The following is a 4,428-nucleotide window of genomic DNA, read 5'->3' as shown; positions in this document are numbered from 1 at the left end:
GCAAGAAGTCTGCTGTCATTCTTATTTTTGGTCCTTTGTACACACTGTCATATTTCTCTGGCTGCTTTAAAGGTTTCCTCCTTATTACTGCTTTAAATAAACAATATGTGGTTCTGGAACAATTGGATATCCATATGCAAAAGAAAGAACTTTTATCCATAACTCATAGTATATTTAAAAAATTAATTCAAAATGGACCACAGACCTAATGTAAAATCCAAAACTATAAAGCTTATAGAAGAAAAATCTTTTTGACTTTGCATTAGGGAAAGATTCCTTAAGATGATACCAAAAGCATGGTCCCTTTAAGAAAGGGTTGATAAATTGGGCCACATCCAAATTAAGAACTGCTGGCCACTGCAACCACCAGTGCAGTCATGAAGTAGTGAAGAGGAGACATGGGCCACTTCACTGCCCCTCCTTAGATGGCTACCCTCACCCTGAGACTTCTTCCAGCAACCCATTTAAACACGGTGAATTACTAAGGAGTTTTAGATGTGCAGAGACATGCTTCAGCTGAGGATATTAAAAGGGCATTTTGGAAACTGGCACTGAAGTGGCACCCAGATTAAAAATTCTCATAATAAAGAAAAGCAGAGAGAAAATTCAAACAAGAAGCTGAGGTATGTGAAATGCTATCAAATACATTTGATTTCTTTGAATACCCATTTGAGGGCTTTTTGGGGAATTGAAGGAGTCTGGGTGGAAGCAGAAGCTGAGGCTTGGGGATGTTTTTCTCCACTTTCAGTAAATGTCTGTCTTGGGAGGATTTACCTCCTTCATTCACCGGGTTATAGGGGCCTCACTTCATTCTCCTCCACATTATTTGGTGGGAGTGGGATGAACGACTTCAAATCTGTGTAACTTGTCTTAAAATAGTTAATGGCAGAAAAATCACTATTAGGAGAATTGTTGAGAATGGTCAAGAAGGAGCAGAAGTTGAAGAAGATGGCCAAAGTTCTTAACAATAAATGGTAAAGAGTAACTGCTAGGTTTGGACTACAAGTAATTTACACACATTTAACAGAAATGTCAAACTATGACAATCACCATTTGAAGATTAACAGGAACTTTGTTTTGATGATTTCAAATAAACATGAATTTCTGTATAACTGTACCTAATCTGAAATATTTTTGAACAGTTCATCAGAGCCCCTATTTGTCATAGACATTGCAGTTTATTTTTGGGACCACGTAGTAAGACCCTTTTTTGTCTTTAAAATTATAGATCTCTCTATGCACAATGCTTTTTGATTAAGTGTAACCCAAGTTGAGCCATGACTCTTCAGTAGTGCTAGAAACAGACTGTACACTGATCTGATTTTGAATTTTGTTTGAAATGTGATCCAAGTAGTGTCAGCCTACTATAGTTAACATTGTCAGGATAAATATTTACAGAAATAATTGCATTTTTTTCAATATTTAGTAGTGAAAGATATTAATGCATTAATGGCTATATATTTCTGGTGTAACATAAATTAAGCATGTTTTCTAGTCATGCACTAATGCTGGCAGATGACTTAGTAAACTTTTGACAGTTGCTTAAATGTGTAACGTTAAGCTTAGGTTTCAAAAAAGTAAAGCTGACAATCTGGTCTTTTTCGTTTGCATTAAAAAAGAAAATAAATATGAATGTGCTTGATGCATTCAAAAAAATTAAGAACTGCTTTTTGAAAGACACTGTTTAAAGATTGCCAAACAAGCCACAGACTCGGAGAAAATATTTGCAAACCAGATTTCTGATCAAGTACTTGCATCTAGAATATATAAATTACTCTCAAAGCTCAATGATAAGAAAATGAACAATCTAATTTTAAAAATAAGCAACATATTTGAACAAATGCTTCAAAAAAGTGGGCACACCTATGTGAATAAGTAAATGAGTAGATGTAAAACCATTACTGAGATACCACTACATACCTCTGAGAATGTTTAAATCAAAACATTTCACTCAGGCATGAGAGGCTGATAATGAAGCTCTACCTAAGTCCTGCCACCAGAGTTCTCTGATGTACTTCAGGAATGAACCCCAGGTGTATTGGAATGAAAACTCTGGATCTTTTCTCCAAATGAATGGGAGGGGCAGTGCAATGGTTGGCTGAGGGCGTGCCCTCGGACAGGTGGCCAGGAATAGAGGGAGGAAGGGAAGGAGGAAAGGAAGAAATATCAATAATTTAATTCAATGTAAACAGGAGTTTGGAGCCATGGCCCATGAGAAAATAATTTTCCACTTCACATAGGAATCTAGAGGAATCCCTTGGACATTCTCAAGGTTTGAAATTTGGTTTGAGACAATCTTACCTAGGTCATAAGGGACAGGACCTCCCCAAATGTCTTAGTTTATTTTCTGCTGCTATAACAGAATACCACAGATTGGGCAATTTATAAAGAAAGGAAATATATTTGGTTCATGGTTCCAGAATCTGAAAAGTCCAAGAGCGAGGTGCCAGCATCTTGTGACAACCTTTGTGCAGCATCATCCCATGGCAGAAGGTGAAAGGGCAAGAAAGGGTGTGAGGGAGGGAGCAGGAGAGGGTCAAACCAGCATTTAGAGCAAACCCACTCTCACAATAATGGTCTGTGCCAGCACCTTCTTCACTGCAAGGTTGTGAGGTGAGTCTCGTAATATGCATTCTCTTTGGCAGGTGATGGAAGTCAGAACAGTGCTTGTTCTTGGAGGGAGCTGACTAGCAGGGGTCCCAGGGACCCTCTGGGGAGCTGGAGGTGCTCTATATTTTGATCACAGTAGTGGTAACATGGATGTATACACATACAAATTCAATTGCGCTGCACTCATAAGATATGTGTATTTTACTGTGTATAGTTTATACCTCAACTGAAATAATTAATATCCTCTAAAGGCGTCCCATTGCTTAGAGAATAAAGTCTGGACTCTCCTGGGCCTGCCAGGTGCTATAACAGCTGGCCTGCCTTCATCCGCTTTGCCCCCTGCACTCTTCCTCTTGCTCTCTGCACTTCAGTGTTCTCCATCAGTTCCTAAAACTGGCCACAATCTCAGCTCTAGGATTTTGCCCTTGCTGGTCCCCTTGCCTAGAAAGTTCTTCTCCAGTTACCCTTCCTCTCCATAATCCCAGGCCGAGAACTAGGCCTTCCTGCTTAGCAATGGGAAGACCCAGTTCCCTGGAGAACCTCCCTGCAGGGCTTCCCACTCTCACCCTCTCCACCCTGGTATTGCCGTCCTCGCTCCTCCTGGAATCTTCCACGACTGTGTTTCTTTTCTTTTGGGTCCTCCACTCTCCCTTAGAAACCTTAATCCTCTTGTCTAAGTCCATTTTCTGCTGCTATAACACAATGGCTAAGACTGGGTAATTTACAAAGAGAAGAGGTTTATTTTGGTTCACAGTTCTAGAGGCTGGGAAGTCCAAGATGGGGCAGCCTCACCTGGTCTGCTTCCACTGAGAGCCTTGTGCTGCCTCCTAACATGATGGAGAAGCAGAAGGGCAAGTGAGTACATGCAAAAGAGAGGGGACAGAGGACTCTGACCCACTTTATAACAACCCACTTTCATCAGAACTAGTCCATTCCCTCAAGAACTAACCCAGTCTGGAGAGAAGGACATTAATCCATCTTAGGAGCTAACCACTTTTTACAGGCCCCTTCTCCCAACACAAATTGCCAATTTATATTGGCAATTAAATTTCAACATGAGCTTTGGAAGGCACAAGCCACATCTAAATCATAGCACCTCTCAAGCCAAGAGACCTGCCTGCCCTTAGCACCCTGACACAAAGTGCCCTGGGTAAGGCCCTGTGGGGAAAAACAAAGAACTGGGCAGCAGCAGATTCTCAGTGTGACTTGTAGAGATCATCAGACTCATATTCCAATGAACTTTAATTGTTGTAAAAATACATGTAACATAAAATTTACCGTTTTAATCAGTTTTTTTTTGTTTGTTTGTTTGTTTTTTGAGACAGAGTCTCACTCTGCTGCCCAGAGTAGAGTGCCATGGCGTCAGCCTAGGTCACAGCAACCTCAAACTCCTGGGCTCAAGCAATCCTCCTGCCTCAGCTTCCCGAGTAACTGGGACTACAGGCATGCGCCACCATGCCCGGCTAATTTTTTCTATATAGATTTTTAGTTGTCCAGATGATTTCTTTCTATTTTTAGTAGAGACGCGGTCTCGCTCTTGCTCAGGCTGGTCTCGAACTCCTGACCTTGAGTGATCCACCTGCCTCGGCCTCCCAGAGTGCTAGGATTACAGGCGTGAGCCACCGCGCCCGGCCAATTTTAATCCGTTTTAAGTGTACAGTTCAGTGGTATTAAGTACATTCATGTTGTCATGCAACCATCATCACCATCCTTCCACAGAACTCTTTCCATCTTGCAAAACTGAAACTCTATACCACTAAATAATAACTCCTCGTTCCCCCATCCTCCCAGCCCCCCAATCACCATTCTACTTTCTTC

This window comes from Propithecus coquereli, unplaced genomic scaffold (assembly GCF_000956105.1).
Source record: "Propithecus coquereli isolate 6110/MARCELLA unplaced genomic scaffold, Pcoq_1.0 Scaffold281, whole genome shotgun sequence".
Classification (NCBI taxonomy): Eukaryota; Metazoa; Chordata; class Mammalia; order Primates; family Indriidae; genus Propithecus; species Propithecus coquereli.
This window is presented reverse-complemented; position numbering follows the sequence as displayed.